Here is a 22,505-nt window from a genome sequence, read left to right as displayed (position 1 = left end):
AATCACCTGAGTTACTGTAACTTATGCTATATCTATTGCATACACCTTACACAAGCACTACTGGCTCACAAAAGAGGAGAGGACACTTAATACTGCATTATTTTATACAAATGCAGTTTTTCTCAGTAAATCAAATAGGTGTTTAAGCTTGGCTGATTTCTTATACAAGTTCCCGTAGATTTTTCAGCTTGTCTTGTAGTCCTGCAGAAAAAAGAGAGAAGTCCTTTCCTAAGTCCAGTAGGATGGTCAAAAGATTATGCACATATCCTTGGGTATGGCTCCCTAAACTGATTTTGTTTTTTCTGCTCATGACCTGAATTTACCAATCTGTGTTTTATGTAGTATATTCCAAATGATGGAGGATGTTTAACAGTTTCCATATCCCTGTGCCTCTTTCTTCTGCAGAGGCAAGTGCAATAAACAGAATTTGTCTTATACACTGCCTTTGGTGAGGAGTAAAATTCCATACTGAGGAGGCAGCAAATCAAATGGTTGGCTGACAGCAGGGAATCTCATCCCACTTAACCAGCAATATTAAGCAGTCTGTGGGGAGTCTGCTGATGTTCTTGCAATGTGTATTTTAGAAAGGTGGGCCAGTGTATATTTTAGAAAGTGCTGCACAGCCATGCCTCTCATGTCAACCAGTCAGTGCCTCAAGATACTCCCTTCCTGGAATCAGCTTCTTGGCTGGTAGAAGGTAGCTCCTTTCAGCTCCTTTCAGCTGTTTTAAAGAAAGTCTAGGATTGTGGTAGTACTGAAAAAAAGACTCATTTGGAAAGACATGCAAAAAAAAATCATCCAATGCCAATTTGAAAAATGTGGAAAAGGGACAAGGCTGGTTCCTGATTAACTAGAAGTTAATCTGTGTAAAACACTGCTGGCTTTCTGTCAGGACTGTGTGTTCTCTACAGACTTGCAACCAGTATCAGGGAAAATCACATTTATTTGTCTAGCTTTAGTGCAAGGAAAGTATTAGAATGACACAGTAAACAGTGTCCCAGACTCCACGCATGCAGCATTGGAGCATAGGTAAAGGGGCCAACTGGATGTCAGGACAATAAGGCCACAAGACACACATCTGGGGAGAGTACTATAATTGGGGCCTGAGTGGTAAACAAGCGCTACTCAGCTTCTCACCTGCAAAACTAGACACTTGTTTAGCTTCTAGGTAATTAAAAACAAATAAAATAATATTTAAAAATATATAATAAATATACTTTAACAGTTAATGAAAACTTGATCAAACAGGACTGAAAATGAATGTTTGTAGCAGGAGCTGAAGGCGTCATTGTAGTATTGAGGACCATAAGATATCATTAAGATAACCAGGACAGTTTATTTGAAATTATACTGGGCCTCATCATCTGAGGGTCAGGAAAAAACTTTCTTCATTTAGGCAGTGCTGATTTGTCAAGCTTTCTGCTTATCTACAATAGGAATATGCAAGCAACTCTTAACCTAATTAATTAAAAAAAACCCAAAACAAAAGAAAAATTAATGGACTGAGTACTGAGCAGAACTTACAGGTTCCACATCATGCATTTAAATTATTTTTTTGATGTCAGCTTACATTCTAACATGTTTTATTGATTAAATAAACATATGATGGTAAAATTGAAAGTGAATGGTCATTACCTGTTTATGTTTACAGAGCACTTGAAAAATAAAAAGGTAATCTAAGTTGCTAAACTAAGTTGCTAAGTTGCTGCGAATACTAAATTGCAGAATTGGGTCCCATTCTTTCCCAAAGCTGTCTTTTCTTTGTGGCTTTATCTTCTCTCAAACTCCCATAACTTTGAGAGGTGTAAATGCTAGCTGAGATGATTAGTCTTACAAGATCAATAGAAAGTAGATGGATCTGTAATTTGTTAGATGTCCCCCGTTGTTCTGCCACTACATGCATCTGGAGAAAGTTCCTTTCTAGATTTCTTGTAGACCCCCTTTAGATACTTGAAGAGTGCTGTAGATTCTCCTCAGTGCCTTCTCTTCTCCAGGCTGAATGGACCCAGTTCTCTCAGCTTACCTTCATAGGACAGGTGTTACAGACCTCTGATCACCCTCGTGGCCTCCTCTGGATTTGTTCCAATGGGTTCAAATCTTTCATGTCTTGGGATTCCCAGACCATGATAGTTCAGTTTGGGCAACCCATTTGAGTCTATCCCTTTCTTATTTTCTTATGGTGCTGTTTTCCATATGGAGTACTCCAGTATTCAAAGAGGTATATGGAAATCACAGTTTATGCAAACTTAATGATCTGCATTGTAAATTCTACTGCTGGAACTGAGCAGTTACATTTCACAATGTTGAGCATCATCTAACTGAAGTCTTTTGGTTGAATGCCTACCTACCTCTGTTAGTTTAATGCAACTGCACCACAGAATGATAATGCTGCAAAGAAAAAGTATGTTAAAAACAACAAACAAGTCAACATGAATTCCTAAAGCAAAATGATATTTCAACCCAATACATCATCTAATAAAAGTAATTGTTTTAATTACCACACAATATATAAATAGAACTTAAATTAGAAAAATGTATTAAAATTGATATGCTAGAAATGATAAATCATAGGGGAACCTATAAACCAATTGCCAAACTCAGAGAGAAATGTCCATGAATTAAGAAATACTTGTGCTGGCTTAAAGTCATAAATACAAACCAAGATACTTCCTTAAAGAAAAAAATAAAAGGATATTTTTCCTATGGTAATACATATTGGCTGATTCTTTACAACCCTACTATTTATTATGTGTAATAGTCCTATTAGCTTCAAAATTTTCAGAGCACTACTTGCACACCAATAAAGTAGTCTGCTTCTTCCATTACAAAGTTTTATTGTATCTTAATTAGTAATCACTACATTGTAATGACTACAGTAATCACTACAGTGTAATCACTACATTGTAGTGATTATTCTGTGATTTATTTTTTTCCTACTGATACTCTTTTTTTCAGCCTTCTGACTTCAGAATTCCAAGACCAAGGTATGAAATACCCTGAGGTATATGCTCATGGGACAAGACGACTTTTAGATTTTCTTTTGGCATCCCCTACTGGTGTACAGCTGTGAAGACTCCTCCATGACACTGAAGATCTCAAAACAGCTCCTATGCTTCTTTGGCTAAATCCTTTTGAATATTAATAACAGCTAAAGAAATGGCAGGTTAAAGGCAAAATATTTCTATTCTCTTCAAGCAACATTATTTCATTGCTTCAGTGAATATACCGTCTCCTTAAACAGTACATCTAATTACACTACTTTGCTTGTTTCACATCGTTTATTTTGATTTTGGTTTAGGTTTTGAGGTTTTTTAAATCTTAATAACAGAGAAAGAAATGTCAAATTTGTCATTCAAACTAAACCATGATAAATATGCTTTGTGATAATACAGTGAGGTAATGCATAATTTTCCATCACTTCTTAAGTCATGTGAAGATTATGAAAAATCTGCATAAAAATTCCAACTCCATTCCTTGAGGACTGGACAGAATTTTTTCCCATTATTATTATTACTTCTAAAAACTTACTTCTTCCAAAAAGAGTAGAAAAGCATTAGTGACATTAACATCTTTCTATTTATTGTAGCTCCAGCATTTCCTAATGTAGAAACCTACAATCTCACTTTAGGCACCTGGCATATCTGGAAACGATCAAACCAGGCTGCCTAGAAGATTCAAAGGAGACAAACTAGCACATCAGATTAACAAATTAGGAATTCTCTGTTGGCTATAGGAGGATCAGGCAGCTGCACTTTTAGATCAAATTTTTTTAGGACACCAAGCATGTTAGTGTTCAGGAACACACATAATCATGGGATATGATAATATGCAGGTGCTTTCATAGCAGAGCTCTGAGAATCAGGGGTACAGACCCAAATCTGACTCCGACATGGCTTTCGAGCTGAGCGTATTTTATATTCTATCGTTCTATAACTTACATATTAATTATTAAACTTACATTGTCCTATTGTATACATTGACTTTATCCAAGCATGAATTTCTCGTGATCTTTTCTCAAGCCCCTGACCATAGTTTCCCATGATTATTCTTACAATTAAACAGTAATTATATTTAATTACTAAACAATCATCACATCTAACAATTCCATAATTTATCATATACCAGCTACACAGGTGCAGTTCTAGCAAGTATAAGGCCTATACTTTCTCAGGGTATTTTCCCAGGGCCTACTAAGCTTAGTTTTCCTTCTAACTCCCCAGATCCCCATGATTTTAAACCCTTTTACTATCAAGCATACACTGTTTTCTCACCATTATTAAGCATGCTCATGTGAATTTTGTCAAGAAATGGCCTCAGAAATGGACAACCCCTTTCTGGTCTACAGACCAGACACACAGGGTATGCACACAAATGGGAGGTGAAGGATCTTTCTGTGGATACTTACTAAGAATAGAAAGTAAATAATTTTTAATAGAGATCAAATATACTACTGAAAGCTGATGTTGATCAATGACACCGTCCAAATGACAAATTATTTCTAATTGCAGATTTTGTTCATTCTTTGAATGCTCATTAATCTCTAGTGAGTATAAGATGGGAGTATGCATTGCTAAATATTAATACTTCCCATTCATCTTAAAATGCAGTTATGATTTTCAGTTAGATGGAATAATATTATCATCTGTGTCCTATCAGGTTACTTATTGGACAGTACTAGTCTCTTCCTTTTTGATAGCTTTGACTCTTCACCCACTTTATATTTTCTTTTTTTTTTTTTTTAAATCAAGAAGTGTGAATTCTTCAAAGATAAAGTTCACTGACATTTAAATAAACAAATCCCTATTATCTAACCTCCACCACTCTCCCTTCCCCCCTCACCCCCCCCCCCCCTCACCCCGCCAAGCTGTTTGGGATTTTTTAAAATATAGGTTGTTAGTATTCTTCTAGAGTTAATGACTAGAATATGTCTTTTTTGTAGATGGGATTTATGAAGCATAAACAGCTCAGTGACTTGCTAAATAGGTAATATCTGCCTGGAGCAGAGAGTACAGGAGTCTTTGTTCCCAAGTGCACATTTTCATTTTATACAATCTATTTTCTTCCAGGAATAAGCTATAAGGTAAGAAAAAATAATTTGATAGATAATGATCATATTTGCCACGCACCTTAACTTTCAAGACAAAAGTCTTGAAAGTGTGCCTTATATTAATGTCAAGGATAATGTTGACACCTGTGACATTAATAAACATCCTCAAGACACTGAGGCTATTTCTGTGTGTATAAGTAGCACAGGGACAGGAAGAAGGTTTGCCATTATTCATGCTGAATTGACAGCACCATCTACAACATAGCTTTCTGTATGCCAGCTCTTCCCCAGGAAGCATCTAGGCTTGGACAGCACATCCCCCAGATAAGAATGGGGGAAAAAAACATACAGGGTAAATTCATGCTTTTAGTTTCAATATTATCTTCCTTACATGCACAGGTCAGCTACTGTCTGCATTGTAGCAAGGGTGTAGAGCCAGCAGTGTTTCTGGCCTTGCCATGCAAACTTCTGCCTATTTGATTGTACTATGCTGAATGTTGAAACCTAGCTTAGCGTTTTTGTCCCTTTGATAAAGTAAAGGATTTTTAAGGTTTCCCTTTTTTTTTTTTCATTAGAATATAGTAATAGTGAAGTAATAATTTTATTCCTGCAGCAGTTTAAGAAGAGATGAGTTCATCTATGTCCTAGATTGCAAGATAATGTGTGTATTCTATTTGCCATCTGTTAGAAGGGTAGCAGTTATCTTTTGTTAATTGGGCAGTTTTCTTTATTTCTTCCACAAACCAATCCTCCCCCTGGGGACACATCTGCTGTTAATGGGCCATCGAGTGTCACTGCATGTCTGATAAAACTTATATCATCCCATTGTGAGATGATCTGACCAGGAGGAAGAGCCAAGCATTCTGTCCTGAATATAATCTGAGATTTTAGGACACCAGGGCAGCTTTTTTCCCACTGGATTCCCAGAGAAGTAGCTGTCTTCTCCACTAGATTCCCAGAGGAAGATCAGGCCCATCTACACCACTACTGGACCTTCAGAGGAAAACTCCACCCTTCTACAAGATCACTGCTCCAACAGAGCCACACTTGTCACTGCAGGAGGACTGCAGCTACCATCCAATTGTACTGCTACCAACACCATGACCCACAGGGTGTCGGGTTGTATTCTGACTCTGTCAGTAGTTTTTTGTTAATGTTTGTACTATTACATTTGTATTTTTTAGCTTTCCTAGTAAAATACTGTTATTCCTATTTCCATATCTTTACCTGAAAGCCTTTTAATTTCAAAATTATAATAATTTAGAGGGAGGAGGTTTACATTTTCTGTTTCAGGGGAGGCTTCTGCCTTCCTTAGCAGACACATGTCTTTTCAAACCAAGACAATCTATTTGTATATTTGTATACAATATATTTTTATATTTGTATATTAGTATATATTAATTGCATAAATACAACAGACAACAGATCTAGACAGAAAATATCAATCTCACACTTTTTAACTTTACAAATGTTAGTTTCACGGTGATTGCATTTTTAAAATTTATCCACCAAAATGAGCAAAATATGCTAATTTTGGATTAATAAAATTAGCATTTTATTTAAATGCAAAATCTACTTACTGTATTGCAAACAAACTCTTCACATAGTGTTTAATAAAAAAACAACTGAAATGGCTGAGAACTTTTCCCATTTCCAATAGGCTTTATTTAAATCTGATTGTCAACAGGAGATATCTGCAGTGCAGATATAATTATCTTTTCTCACATTTTTGACACTTGTAGAGACTTGTTTATACTCATGCCACTGTGACTCAACCGGAACTAATTCATTACCACCCATATATCCTTCAAAGACTGAAAGCATGCTTCTTGTTAATTAAATATGTATGCAATGACATGTTTGCAATGAACATGTATGTATGTGCTGATTGATTTTTTTCTGTGCCCTCACTTCTCATTCCACTTCTATTCAGCTGTTAATTAAATGTGTTAGCCTCACTAACCAGTAGCCTCCTATGATGGAGCAATTGCACCAGTGAACAGAGGAAAAGCTATAAATGTCATCTACCCAGACCTTTGATAAGGTCCCGCACAACGTTCTTACTTCTGTATTGGAGACGTATGGATTTGTTGACTGAACTTTCAGAGAGAAAAGAATTGGATGGATCGATGGATGGATGGATGGATGGATGGATGGATGGATGGATGGATGTTTAAAGAGTTACAGTCAATTGTTCAATGTACAAGTGGAAACCAGTATCAAGATGTCTCTCTCAGGTGTGTGCACTGCAACCAATACTATTTAATATATTCATTGATGATGTAGACAGGGAGATTGAGAGCACCCTCAGCAGAATTGCGGGTGACACTAAGCCGAGTAGTGCAGTTGACATATCTGAGGGATGGGATGCCATTCAGAGACTGGACAGGCTGGAGGAGCAAGCCCATGTAAATATACAAAGTTCAGCATGGCAAAGTGTGAGTACAGACTGGGTGATGCAGGTATTAAAAGCAGCCAGATAGAGAGAAGGAGTTGGGGACACTGTTGGATGAAAAATTGGACATGAACTGCTATTATATGCTTGAAGACCTAAAAGCCAACTGCACCAAGTGTGGCCAGCACATTGGGGAAGATAATTTTCCCTTTCTAATCTGCTGTTGTGAGACCACAACTTGTGTATTGCGTCCAGCTCTGGCGTCTTCGGTAAAGGAAAGAAGTGGACTTGGAGTGAGCCCAGAAGAGGGCCATGAAAATTACCAGGGTAATGGAACACCTCTCTTATGATGGAAAATGGAGAGAGTTGGTGGTTTCCAGCCTGGAGAAGACTGTGGGGATACCTTCTTGTGGCCTTTCTATATGTATAAATGCAGCCTATAGGAAATATGGAGAAAGACTTTTTACCATGGGTCTCTAGTGATAGGACAAGGAGCAATGGTTTAAATCTGAGAGAATAAAGGTTTAGATTGTATGCAAGGAACAGCTTTTTTAGAATAAGGATGGTGACACATTGGAATAGATTGTCTAGACAGCTTGTAGACTCTCCATTAGTGGAAATGTTCAAGGCCACGTTAAAGGGGGGGTCTGACCAACCAGATCTAAAGTCAGGTGTCTCTGCCCAAGGCAGATGCTTAAAAGTAGAAATTCTTTAAAAATTCCTTCCAACACAAAGCATTCTATGATTCTGTTATGGCAGATATGAGTGACATAATCTCTGGTTGTATTGACAGAAGAATGAGAGTAGTATAGAGACAATTTAAAATCTGTCGACTTTGAATTGAGAGACGTGAGATTTTGATCCTTAATATATGATCTATACGCTCTGTTTGGATGTGAAACACTGCAAAAAAAATTGACAATTCATTCTAAAACACAATAATGTATATTTTTTTAAAAAAAGGGCATCAGTGTGTTTTTCAAGAAGAAAGAACATAGACAGATGACTGTGCTTGTGAATGAAAACCGGTCGTACTTCTGAAATTTCCTTAAATGTGCACAAAAGCCCGGTGCTCTGCTACTTCATTCTTCTCCTTCTGTGATCTGCACAGCACTGAAGCTGAGCGAGGCTATTCAGCTTTGCTGCTTTTTAGCATCTGTGCACAACTTATGCATTGTGGCAGATCTCGAGGTTTTTTGCCTTCGCCAGGCTGGAATGTGCCCGCTAGTACATAGAGCTGGGCAGGAGAGGGCAGAGAGCACTTCCATCTGACAGCAGGTTGCAGATTGCCTCGGAAAGAGCCGTGTCCTTGGAATGTGCAGCAAATCCTCTTTCTTTGCAAACCGCGGTTAGTGTGCAGTGCAGGTCCACTCTCCCCTTGCCAAATGGAGTGGGAAAGCTTTTCGCTAAGATCTAGACCACTAGAAAGGCAGAAGACGTGGCCCCGGAGGTATCCGGAGGAAAGTGCCGGTTCCCGGCATCTTTCTGCAGAAGCGGCGCTCCGGAGCGCTCCGCTGCTGCTCTAATGATCCATGCGCGAAATAGCCGCTTCTTCGCCTCCGAGAGGCAGAGTTCGCGGTTGCTTGGAAGAGGCGAAGAACAAAGCCGCAAAGAAGCGGGCTTGCGTGCGAAGCCTTCCGACTGCTGGAGGACGGTGGCTGCCGCTCTCCTGCCGGATGAATTCACTCTTGGCATGCGACTGGAAAGTGTTCCAGGACAACTTGCCTGGATTTTTACTTGGTCCTGATGCGTCCCACCTTGGCAAGTCTTGCTCGTCGCCAGAGGCTCCGAGATGCACAGAAGACGGTGGCAGCTGCTGAAAAGAAGGGCAGCGGTGAGTTTGTCGACAAGCAAGAACATAGGCAGCTGACTGTGCTTGGGAAGGAGCAGCTGCCTGGTTACGGCAATTGCCTTCACAGCGCCCAGAAGCCCGGTGCTCTGCTGCTTCGTTTTTCGCAGTCAGTGAATTGCACACTAGTGAAGCTGATCCAGGCTCTTCAGCTTTGCTGCTTTTGAGCATCTGTGCTCCACTTATGCTCTGTGACATCTCTGGAGGTTGTTTGCCTTCGCAAGGCTGCAATGGTGGGAGCAGGTTGGTTGTGGGACATATCTTTGGTTGTTTGGATTTTTTGGAGGTGGCCGGCAACTCAGGGCCACAGGCCCCTTGAGACAGAGACCGGCTGTCTTCCCTGTGAAGGAAAAGTTGCCAGTCCAGGTTCCTGATGTCAGTTTGTAGGGTTCCCTTGGGACTGTCAGGGCAGCACAGGTTAGAGGTGGGGGCAGGTTGGGTCTGGGACACATACTTGATCGTTTGGATTTTTTGGCAGTGGGTGGACGCACAGGGCAATTGGCCCCTGGAGACAAACACCAGCCCTTTTCCATGGGATAGAAAAGTGACCAGCTGAGGTTCCTGATATCAGTTTGTAGGGTTCCCTTGGGACTGTCAGGGATGCAAAAATTTGAGGTGGGGGCAGGTAAGGTCTGGGACACATCTTTGATCGTTTGGATATTTTAGAGGGCGGCCAGCCACTCAAAGCCACTGGGTCCTTGAGTCACAGACCGGCCCTTTTCCCTGTGAAGGAAAAGTTACCAGACCAAGTTCCTGATGTCAGTTTGTAGGGTTCCCTTGGGACTGTCAGGGCAGCACAGGTTTGTGGTGGGGGCAGGTTGGTTCTGGGATATATCCTTAATAGTTTGGATTTTTTGGAGGCGTCCGGCCAATAAAGGCCACAGGCCCCTGGAGAGAAAGATGAGCCCTTTTCCCTGTGAAGGAAACTTTGCCAGCCCCGGTTCCTGAAATCTGTTTAAGAGGTTCCTTTGGGACGGTTGGGGCAGCACAAATTTGAGGTGGGGGCAGGTTGGGTCTGGGACATATCCTTAATCGTTTGGATTTTTTGGAGGCGGCCGGCCAATCATGGCCACAGGCTCCTCGAGAAAAACACCGGCCCATTTCCCTGTGAAGGAAAAGTTGCCAGCCCAGGTTCCTGATGTCAGTTTATAGGGTTCCCTTGGGACTGTGCGGGCAGCACAGGTTTGAGGTGGGGGCAGGTTGGGTCTGGGACATATCCTTAATCGTTTGGATATTTTGGAGGCGGCCGGACACTCGAGGACGCAGGCCTCTAGAGCCATAGTCCGGCCCATTTCCCTGTGAAGGAAAAGTTGCCAGCCCAGGTTCCTGATGTCAGTTAGTAGGGTTCCCTTGGGACTATCAGGGAAGCACAGTTTAGAGGTGGGGGCATGTTGGGTCTGGGACATATCCTTAATTGTTTGGATTTTTTGGAGGCAGCCGGCCATTCAAGGCCACAGGCTGCTGAAGACAAAGACCGGCCCTTTTCCCTCTGAAAGAAAAGTTGCCAGCCCAGGTCCCTGCTGCCAGTTTGTAGGGTTCCCTTGGGACTGTCAGGGCAGCACAGGTTAGAGGTGGGGGCATGTTGGGTCTGGGACATATCCTTAATCGTTTGGATATTTTGGAGGCGGCCGGACACTCGAGGACGCAGGGCCCTAGAGCCAAAGTCCGGCCCATTTCCCTGTGAAGGAAAAGTTGCCAGCCCAGGTTCCTGATGTCAGTTAGTAGGGTTCCCTTGGGACAGTCAGGGCAGCACAGGTTTGAAGTGGGGGCAGGTTGGGTCTGGGACATATCCTTAATCGTTTGGATTATTTGGAGGCAGCCGGCCCCTCAAGACCACAGGCTCCTGAAGAAAAAGACTGGCCCATTTCCCTGTGAAGGAAAAGTTGCCAGGCCAAGTCCCTGCTGTCAGTTTGTATGGTTCCCTTGGGACTGTCAGGGCAGCACAGGTTTGAGGTGGCGGCAGGTTGGGTCTGGGAAATATCTTCATTCGTTTGGATTTTTTGGAGGCGTTGAGCCACTTAGGGCCACAGGCTCCCGGAGACAAAGACCGGCCATTTTTTCTTGGGAAGAATAGTTGCCAGCCCACGTTCCTGCTGTCATTTTGTAACGTTCCCTTGGGACTATCAGGGAAGCACAGTTTAGAGGTGGGGGCATGTTGGGTCTGGGACATATCCTTAATTGTTTGGATTTTTTGGAGGCAGCCGGCCATTCAAGGCCACAGGCTGCTGAAGACAAAGACCGGCCCTTTTCCCTCTGAAAGAAAAGTTGCCAGCCCAGGTCCCTGCTGTCAGTTTGTAGGGTTCCCTTGGGACTGTCAGGGCAGCACAGGTTAGAGGTGGGGGCATGTTGGGTCTGGGACATATCCTTAATTGTTTGGATTTTTTGGAGGCAGCCGGCCATTCAAGACCACAGGCTCCTGAAGAAAAAGACTGGCCCATTTCCCTGTGAAGGAAAAGTTGCCAGCCCAGGTTCCTGATGTCAGTTTATAGGGTTCCCTTGGGACTGTCAGGGCAGCACAGGTTTGAAGTGGGGGCAGGTTGGATCTGGGACATATCCTTAATCGTTTGGATTTTTTGGAGGCGGCCGGCCACTTAGGGCCACAGGCCCCTAGAGCCAAAGACTGGCCCATTTCCCTGGGAAGGAAAAGTTGCCAGTCCAGGTTCCTGAAGTCAGTTGCTAGGGTTCCCTTGGGACTGTCAGGGCAGCACAGGTTAGAGGTGGGGGCAGGTTGGATCTGGGACACATACTTGATCGTTTGGATTTTTTGGCGGTGGGTGGACACACAGGGCAATTGGCCCTTGGAGACAAACACCAGCCCTTTTCCATGGGATAGAAAAGTGGCCAGCCGAGGTTCCTGATATCAGTTTGTAGGGTTCCCTTGGGACTGTCAGGGATGCAAAAATTTGAGGTGGGGGCAGGTAAGGTCTGGGACACATCATTAAAAGTTTGGATTTTTTGGAGGCTTCCAGCCACTCAAGGCCACAGGTCCCTGGAGAGAAAGATGAGCCCTTTTCCCTGTGAAGGAAACTTTGCCAGCCCCGGTTCCTGAAATCTGTTTAAGAGGTTCCTTTGGGACGGTTGTGGCAGCGCAGCTTTGAGTTGGGGGCAGGTTGGGCCTGGGAAATATCTTCAATCATTTGGATTTTTTGGAGGCGTCGAGCCACTTAGGGCCACAGGCTCCTGGAGAAAAAGACCGGCCATTTTTTCTTGGGAAGAATAGTTGCCAGCCCACGTTCCTTCCGTCATTTTGTAAAGTTCACTTGGGACTGTCAGGGCAGCACAAGTTTGAGGTGGGGGCAGGTTGGGTCTGGGACACATCATTAATCATTTGGATTTTTTGGAGGCGTCTGGCCACTCAGGGCCACAGGCCCCTGGAGAAAATGATCAGCCTTTATTTCTTGGAAAGAAAAGTGGCCAGCCCTGGTTCCTGATGTCAGTTTGGAGGGTTCCTTTGGGACTGTCAGGGCAGCACAAATTTGAGGTGGGGACAGGTTGGGTCTGGGACACATCTTTGATCGTTTGGATATTTTAGAGGGCGGCCAGCCACTCAAAGCCACTGGGTCCTTGAGTCACAGACCGGCCCTTTTCCCTGTGAAGGAAAAGTTACCAGACCAAGTTCCTGATGTCAGTTTGTAGGGTTCCCTTGGGACTGTCAGGGCAGCACAGGTTTGTGGTGGGGGCAGGTTGGTTCTGGGATATATCCTTAATAGTTTGGATTTTTTGGAGGCGTCCGGCCAATAAAGGCCACAGGCCCCTGGAGAGAAAGATGAGCCCTTTTCCCTGTGAAGGAAACTTTGCCAGCCCCGGTTCCTGAAATCTGTTTAAGAGGTTCCTTTGGGACGGTTGGGGCAGCACAAATTTGAGGTGGGGGCAGGTTGGGTCTGGGACATATCCTTAATCGTTTGGATATTTTGGAGGTGGCCGGACACTCGAGGACGCAGGGCCCTAGAGCCAAAGTCCGGCCCATTTCCCTGTGAAGGAAAAGTTGCCAGCCCAGGTTCCTGATGTCAGTTAGTAGGGTTCCCTTGGGACAGTCATGGCAGCACAGGTTTGAAGTGGGGGCAGGTTGGGTCTGGGACATATCCTTAATCGTTTGGATTTTTTGGAGGTAGCCGGCCCCTCAAGACCACAGGCTCCTGAAGAAAAAGTCTGGCCCATTTCCCTGTGAAGGAAAAGTTGCCAGGCCAAGTCCCTGCTGTCAGTTTGTATGGTTCCCTTGGGACTGTCAGGGCAGCACAGGTTTGAGGTGGCGGCAGGTTGGGTCTGGGACATATCCTTAATCGTTTGGATTTTTTGGAGGCGGCCGGACACTCAAGGCGGCAGGCCCCTAGAGCCAAAGTCCTGTCCTTTTCCCTGTGAAGGAAAAGCTGCCAGCCCAGGTTCCTCATGTCAGTTGGTAGGGTTCCCTTGGGACTCTCAGGGCAGCACAGCTTTGAGTTGGGGGCAGGTTGGGCCGGGGAAATATCTTCAATCGTTTGGATTTTTTGGAGGCGTCGAGCCACTTAGGGCCACAGGCTCCTGGAGACAAAGACCGGCCATTTTTTCTTGGGAAGAATAGTTGCCAGCCCACGTTCCTGCCGTCATTTTGTAAAGTTCCCTTGGGACTGTCAGGGAAGCACAGGTTTGAGGTGGGGGCATGTTGGGTCTGGGATATATCCTTAATCGTTTGGATTTTTTGGAGGCAGCTGGCTATTCAAGGCCACAGGCTCCTGAAGACAAAGACTGGCCCATTTTCCTGTGAAGGAAAAGTTGCCAGCCCAGGTTCCTGAAGTCAGTTTCTAGGGTTCCCTTGGGACTGTCAGGTCAGAACAGGTTTGAGGTGGGGGCAGGTTGGGCCTGGGAAATATCTTCAATCGTTTGGATTTTGTGGAGGCGTCGAGCCACTTAGGGCCAAAGGCTCCTGGAGACAAAGACCGGCCATTTTTTCTTGGGAAGAATAGTTGCCAGACCACGTTCCTGCTGTCATTTTGTAAGATTCCCTTGGGACTGTCAGGGCAGCACAGGTTTGAAGTGGGGGCATGTTGTGTCTGGGACATATCCTTAATTGTTTGGATTTTTTGGAGGCGGCCGGCCAATCATGGCCACAGGCTCCTCGAGAAAAACACCGGCCCATTTCCCTGTGAAGGAAATGTTGCCAGCCCAGGTTCCTGATGTCAGTTTATAGGGTTCCCTTGGGACTGTCAGGGCAGCACAGGTTTGAAGTGGGGGCAGGTTGGGTCTGGGAAATATCCTTAATAATTTGGATATTTTGGAGGCGGCCGGACACTCGAGGACGCAGGCCCCTAGAGCCAAAGTCCGGCCCATTTCCCTGTGAAGGAAAAGTTGCCAGCCCAGGTTCCTGATGTCAGTTAGTAGGGTTCCCTTGGGACAGTCAGGGCAGCACAGGTTTGAAGTGGGGGCAGATTGGGTCTGGGACATATCCTTAATCGTTTGGATTTTTTGGAGGTAGCCGGCCCCTCAAGACCACAGGCTCCTGAAGAAAAAGACTGGCCCATTTCCCTGTGAAGGAAAAGTTGCCAGGCCAAGTCCCTGCTGTCAGTTTGTAGGGTTCCCTTGGGACTGTCAGGGCAGCACAGGTTTGAGGTGGCGGCAGGTTGGGTCTGGGACATATCCTTAATCGTTTGGATTTTTTGGAGGCGGCCGGACACTCAAGGCGGCAGGCCCCTAGAGCCAAAGTCCTGTCCTTTTCCCTGTGAAGGAAAAGCTGCCAGCCCAGGTTCCTCATGTCAGTTGGTAGGGTTCCCTTGGGACTCTCAGGGCAGCACAGCTTTGAGTTGGGGGCAGGTTGGGCCGGGGAAATATCTTCAATCGTTTGGATTTTTTGGAGGCGTCGAGCCACTTAGGGCCACAGGCTCCTGGAGACAAAGACCGGCCATTTTTTCTTGGGAAGAATAGTTGCCAGCCCACGTTCCTGCCGTCATTTTGTAAAGTTCCCTTGGGACTGTCAGGGAAGCACAGGTTTGAGGTGGGGGCATGTTGGGTCTGGGATATATCCTTAATCGTTTGGATTTTTTGGAGGCAGCTGGCTATTCAAGGCCACAGGCTCCTGAAGACAAAGACTGGCCCATTTTCCTGTGAAGGAAAAGTTGCCAGCCCAGGTTCCTGAAGTCAGTTTCTAGGGTTCCCTTGGGACTGTCAGGTCAGAACAGGTTTGAGGTGGGGGCAGGTTGGGCCTGGGAAATATCTTCAATCGTTTGGATTTTGTGGAGGCGTCGAGCCACTTAGGGCCAAAGGCTCCTGGAGACAAAGACCGGCCATTTTTTCTTGGGAAGAATAGTTGCCAGACCACGTTCCTGCTGTCATTTTGTAAGATTCCCTTGGGACTGTCAGGGCAGCACAGGTTTGAAGTGGGGGCATGTTGTGTCTGGGACATATCCTTAATTGTTTGGATTTTTTGGAGGCGGCCGGCCAATCATGGCCACAGGCTCCTCGAGAAAAACACCGGCCCATTTCCCTGTGAAGGAAATGTTGCCAGCCCAGGTTCCTGATGTCAGTTTATAGGGTTCCCTTGGGACTGTCAGGGCAGCACAGGTTTGAAGTGGGGGCAGGTTGGGTCTGGGAAATATCCTTAATAATTTGGATATTTTGGAGGCGGCCGGACACTCGAGGACGCAGGCCCCTAGAGCCAAAGTCCGGCCCATTTCCCTGTGAAGGAAAAGTTGCCAGCCCAGGTTCCTGATGTCAGTTAGTAGGGTTCCCTTGGGACAGTCAGGGCAGCACAGGTTTGAAGTGGGGGCAGATTGGGTCTGGGACATATCCTTAATCGTTTGGATTTTTTGGAGGTAGCCGGCCCCTCAAGACCACAGGCTCCTGAAGAAAAAGACTGGCCCATTTCCCTGTGAAGGAAAAGTTGCCAGGCCAGGTCCCTGCTGATGTCAGTTTGTAGGGTTCCCTTGGGACTGTCAGGGCAGCACAGGTTAGAGGTGGGGGCAGGTTGGGTCTGGGAAATATCTTCATTCGTTTGGATTTTTTGGAGGCGGCCGGACACTCAAGGCGGCAGGCCCCTAGAGCCAAAGTCCTGTCCTTTTCCCTGTGAAGGAAAAGTTGCCAGGCCAGGTCCCTGCTGTCAGTTTGTAGGGTTCCCTTGGGACTGTCAGGGCAGCACAGCTTTGAGGTGGGGGCAGGTTGGGCCTGGGAAATATCTTCAATCGTTTGGATTTTTTGGAGGCGTCGAGCCACTTAGGGCCACAGGCTCCTGGAGACAAAGACCGGCCATTTTTTCTTGGGAAGCATAGTTGCCAGCCCACGTTCCTGCTGTCATTTTGTAAGATTCCCTTGGGACTGTCAGGGCAGCACAGGTTTGAAGTGGGGGCATGTTGGGTCTGGTACATATGCTTAAGCGTTTGGATTTTTTGGAGGCGGCAGGCCATTCCAGGCCACAGGCTCCTGGAGCCAAAGACCGGCCCATTTCCCTGTGAAGGAAAAGTTGCCAGCCCAGGTTCCTGCTGTCAGTTGGTAGGGTTCCCTTGGGACTGTGTGGGCAGCACAGGTTTGAGGTGGGGGCAGGTTGGGTCTGGGACATATGCTTAAGCGTTTGGATTTTTTGGAGGCGGCAGGCCATTCCAGGCCACAGGCTCCTGGAGCCAAAGACCGGCCCATTTCCCTGTGAAGGAAAAGTTGCCAGCCCAGGTTCCTCATGTCAGTTGGTAGGGTTCCCTTGGGACTCTCAGGGCAGCACAAATTTGAGGTGGGGGCATGTTGGGTCTGGGACATATCCTTAATCGTTTGGATTTTTTGGAGGCAGCTGGCCATTCAAGGCCACAGGCTCCTGAAGACAAGGACCGGCGCTTATCCCTGTGTAAGAAAAGTTGCCAGCCCAGATCCCTGATGTCAGTTTGTAGGGTTCCCTTGAGACTGTCAGGGAAGCACAGGTTTGAGGTGGGGGCATGTTGGGTCTGGGACATATCCTTAATCGTTTGGATTTTTTGGTGGCGGCAGGCCATTCCAGGCCACAGGCTCCTGTAGCCAAGACCGGCCCATTTCCCTGTGAAGGAAAAGTTGCCAGCCCAGGTTCCTCATGTCAGTTGGTAGGGTTCCCTTTGGACTGTGCGGGCAGCACAAATTTGAGGTGGGGGCAGGTTGGGTCTGGGACATATCTTTAATAGTTTGGATTTTTTGGAGACGGCCGGCCACTTAGGGCCACAGGCCCCTAGAGCCAAAGACTGGCCCATTTCCCTGTGAAGGAAAAGTTGCCAGTCCAGGTTCCTGAAGTCAGTTGCTAGGGTTCCCTTGGGACTGTCAGGGCAGCACAGGTTAGAGGTGGGGGCAGGTTGGGTCTGGGACACATACTTGATCGTTCGGATTTTTTGGCGGTGGGTGGACACACAGGGCAATTGGCCCCTGGAGACAAACACCAGCCCTTTTCCATGGGATAGAAAAGTGGCCAGCCGAGGTTCCTGATATCAGTTTGTTGGGTTCCCTTGGGACTGTCAGGGATGCAAAAATTTGAGGTGGGGGCAGGTAAGGTCTGGGACACATCATTAATAGTTTGGATTTTTTGGAGGCGTCCAGCCACTCAAGGCCACAGGTCCCTGGAGACAAACACCGGCCCTTTTCCCTGTGAAGGAAGAGTTGCCAGCCCAGGTTCCTGATGTCAGTTTGTAGGCTTCCCTTGGGACTCTCAGGGCAGCACAAATTTGATGTGGGGGAAGTTAGTCCTGGGACATATCTTTAATCGTTTGGATTTTTTGGAGGCGGCCGGACACTCAAGGCCACAGGCCCCTAAAGACAAAGACCGGCCCTTTATCCGGTGACGGAACAGTTGCCAGCCCAGGTTCCTGAAATCTGTTTAAGAGGTTCCCTTGAGACTGTCAGGGCAGCAGAAATTTGAGGTGGGGGCAGGTTGGGTCTGGGACACATCATTGATCATTTGGATTTTTTGGAGGCGTCTGGCCACTCAGGGCCACAGGCCCCTGGAGAAAATGATCAGCCTTTATTTCTTGGAAAGAAAAGTGGCCAGCCCTGGTTCCTGATGTCAGTTTGGAGGGTTCCTTTGGGACTGTCAGGGCAGCACAAATTTGAGGTGGGGACAGGTTGGGTCTGGGACACATCTTTGATCGTTTGGATATTTTAGAGGGCGGCCAGCCACTCAAAGCCACTGGGTCCTTGAGTCACAGACCGGCCCTTTTCCCTGTGAAGGAAAAGTTACCAGACCAAGTTCCTGATGTCAGTTTGTAGGGTTCCCTTGGGACTGTCAGGGCAGCACAGGTTTGAGGGGGGGGCAGGTTGGTTCTGGGATATATCCTTAATAGTTTGGATTTTTTGGAGGCGTCCGGCCAATAAAGGCCACAGGCCCCTGGAGAGAAAGATGAGCCCTTTTCCCTGTGAAGGAAACTTTGCCAGCCCCGGTTCCTGAAATCTGTTTAAGAGGTTCCTTTGGGACGGTTGGAGCAGCACAAATTTGAGGTGGGGGCAGGTTGGGTCTGGGACATATCTTTAATCGTTTGGATTTTTTGGAGGCGGCCGGCCAATCATGGCCACAGGCTCCTGAAGAAAAACACCGGCCCATTTCCCTGTGAAGGAAATGTTGCCAGCCCAGGTTCCTCATGTCAGTTTATATGGTTCCCTTGGGACTGTCAGGGCAGCACAGGCTTGAAGTGGGGGCAGGTTGGGTCTGGGAAATATCCTTAATAATTTGGATATTTTGGAGGCGGCCGGACACTCGAGGACGCAGGCCCCTAGAGCCAAAGTCCGGCCCATTTCCCTGTGAAGGAAATGTTGCCAGCCCAGGTTCCTGATGTCAGTTAGTAGGGTTCCCTTGGGACAGTCAGGGCAGCACAGGTTTGAAGTGGGGGCAGATTGGGTCTGGGACATATCCTTAATCGTTTGGATTTTTTGGAGGTAGCCGGCCCCTCAAGACCACAGGCTCCTGAAGAAAAAGACTGGCCCATTTCCCTGTGAAGGAAAAGTTGCCAGCCCAGGTTCCTCATGTCAGTTGGTAGGGTTCCCTTGGGACTGTCAGGGCAGCACAGCTTTGAAGTGGGGGCAGGTTGGGTCTGGGAAATATCTTCAATCGTTTGGATTTTTTGGAGGCGTCGAGCCACTTAGGGCCACAGGCTCCTGGAGAAAAAGACTGGCCATTTTTTCTTGGGAAGAATAGTTGCCAGCCCACGTTCCTGCTGTCATTTTGTACGGTTCCCTTGGGACTGTCAGGGAAGCACAGTTTAGAGGTGGGGGCATGTTGGGTCTGGGACATATCCTTAATTGTTTGGATTTTTTGGAGGCAGCCGGCCATTCAAGGCCACAGGCTCCTGAAGACAAAGACCGGCCCTTTTCCCTCTGAAAGAAAAGTTGCCAGCCCAGGTCCCTGCTGTCAGTTTGTAGGGTTCCCTTGGGACTGTCAAGGCAGCGCATGTTAGAGGTGGGGGCAGGTTGGGTCTGGGACACATACTTGATCGTTTGGATTTTTTGGCGGTGGGTGGACACACAGCGCAATTGGCCCCTTCAGACAAACACCAGCCCTTTTCCATGGGATAGAAAAGTGGCCAGCTGAGGTTCCTGATATCAGTTTGTAGGGTTCCCTTGGGACTGTCAGGGATGCAAAAATTTGAGGTGGGGGCAGGTAAGGTCTGGGACACATCATTAATAGCTTGGATTTTTTGGAGGCGTCCAGCCACTCAAGGCCACAGGTCCCTGGAGACAAACACCGGCCCATTTCCCTGTGAAGGAAATGTTGCCAGCCCAGGTTCCTGATGTCAGTTTTAGGGTTCCCTTGGGACTGTCAGGGCAGCACAGGCTTGAAGTGGGGGCAGGTTGGGTCTGGGAAATATCCTTAATAATTTGGATTTTTTGGAGGTAGCCGGCCCCTAAAGACCACAGGCTCCTGAAGAAAAAGACTGGCCCATTTCCCTGTGAAGGAAAAGTAGCCAGGCCAGGTCCCTGCTGTCAGTTTGTATGGTTCCCTTGGGACTGTCAGGGCAGCACAGGTTTGAGGTGGGGGCAGGTTGGGTCTGGGACATATCCTTAATCGTTTGGATTTTTTGGAGGCAGCCGGACACTCAAGGCCGCAGGCCCCTAGAGCCAAAGTCCTGTCCTTTTCCCTGTGAAGGAAAAGTTGCCAGCCCAGGTCCCTGCTGTCAGTTGGTAGGGTTCCCTTGGGACTGTCAGGGCAGCACAGTTTAGAGGTGGGGGCATGTTGTGTCTGGGACATATCCTTAATTGTTTGGATTTTTTGGAGGCAGCCCGCCATTCAAGGCCACAGGCTCCTGAAGACAAAGACCGGCCCTTTTCCCTCTGAAAGAAAAGTTGCCAGTCCAGGTCCCTGCTGTCAGTTTGTAGGGTTCCCTTGGGACTGTCAGGGCAGAAAAAGTTTGTGGTGGGGGCAGGTTAGGTCTGGGACATATCTTTAATCGTTTGGATTTTTTGGAGGCGTCCGGCCACTCAGGGAGAAAGTCCCCTGCAGGAAAACACCGGCCTATTTTCCCTGGGAAAGAAAAGTGTCCAGCCCAGGATCCTGCTGTCACTTTGTAGGGTTCCCTTGGGACTGTCAGGGTTGCACAGGTGAGAGGTGGGGGCCGGTTGGGTCTGGGACATATCTTTAATAGTTTGGATTTTTTGGAGGCATCCGGCCACTCAAGGCCAAAGGCCCTTGGAGACAAACACCGGCCGTATTCCCTTTTAAGGAAAAGTTGCCAGCCCAGGTTCCTGATGTCAGTTTATAGGGTTCTTTTTGGACTGTCAGGGCAGCACATGTAAGAGGTGGGGGAATGTTGGGTCTGGGACATATCCTTCATCGTTTGGATTTTTTGGAGGAGGTCGGCCACTCAAGGCCAAAGGCTCATCGAGAAAAAGACCACCCATTTTCCCTGTGAAGGAAAAGTTGCCAGCCCAGGTTCCTCTTGTCAGTTTGTAGGGTTCCCTTGGGACTGTCAGGGAAGCACAGGTTTGAGGTGGGGGCAGGTTAGGTCTGGGAAATATCTTTAATTGTTTGGATATTTTTGAGGCGGACGGCTACCCAAGGCCACAGGCTCCTCAAGAAAAAGACCGGTCCTTGTCCCTGTAAGGAAAAGTTGCCGGTCCAGGTTGCTGATGTCAGTTTGTAGAGTTCCCTAGGCACTGTCAAGGCAGCACAGTTTTAATGTGGGGGCAGGTTGGGTCTGGGAAATATCTTTAATAGTTTGGATTTTTTGGAGGTGTCAGGCCACTGTAGGACAATGGCCCCTACAGGAAAACACCGACCATTTTCGCTGGGAAGGAAAAGTGTCCAGCCCAGGTTGCTGATGTCACTTTGTAGGGTTCCCTAGGGACTGTCAGGGTAGCACAGTTTAGAGGTGGGGGCCGGTTGGGTCTGGGACATACCCTTAATTTTTTGGATTTCTTTGAGGCGTCCGGCCACTCACAGCCAAAGGCCCTTGGAGACAAACACCGGCCGTATTCCCTGTTAGGGAAAAGTTGCCAGCCCTGGTTGCTGATGTCAGTTTGTAGGGTTCCCTTGGGACTGTCAAGGCAGCACCGGTTTGAGGTGGGGGCAGGTTGAGTCTGGGAAGTATCTTTAATCATTTGGATTTTCGGAGGCGTCCGGCCACTCACAGCCAAAGGCCCTTGGAGACAAACACCGGCCATATTCCCTGTTAGGGAAAAGTTGCCAGCCCAGGTTGCTGATGTCAGTTTATAGGGTTCCCTTGGCACTGTCAGGGCAGCACAAGTTTGTGGTGGGGGCAAGTTAGGTCTGGGACATATCTTAAATCGTTTGGATTTTTTGGAGGCGGCCGGCCACCCAAGGCCACAGTCTCCTTGAGAAAAAGCCCAGTCCTTTTCCCTGTAAGGAAAAATTGCCAGTCCAGGTTGCTGATGTCAGTTTGTAGAGTTCCCTTGGCACTGTCAAGGCAGCACAGTTTTAATGTGGGGGCAGGTTGGGTCTGGGACATATCTTTAATCATTTCGATTTTTTGGAGGCGTCAGGCCACTGTAGGACAATGGCCCCTGCAAGAAAACTCCGGCCATTTTCCCTGGGAAGGAAAAGTGTCCAGCCCAGGATCCTGCTGTCACTTTGTAGGGTTCCCTAGGGACTGTCAGGGTAGCACAGTTTAGAGGTGGGGGCCGGTTGGGTCTGGGACTTATCCTTAATTGTTTGGATTTTTTGGAGGCGTCCGGCTACTCAGGGACACAGGCCATGGAGACAAACACCGGCCATATTCCCTGTTAAGGAAAAGTTGCCAGCCCTGGTTGCTGATGTCAGTTTGTTGGGTTCCCTTTGGACTGTCAAGGCAACACCG

The sequence above is a fragment of the Anomalospiza imberbis genome, chromosome 1 (genome assembly GCF_031753505.1).
Source record: "Anomalospiza imberbis isolate Cuckoo-Finch-1a 21T00152 chromosome 1, ASM3175350v1, whole genome shotgun sequence".
In the NCBI taxonomy this organism is placed as follows: Eukaryota; Metazoa; Chordata; class Aves; order Passeriformes; family Viduidae; genus Anomalospiza; species Anomalospiza imberbis.
The sequence above is the reverse complement of the archived record's forward strand: the minus strand, read 5'-3'. Positions refer to the sequence as shown.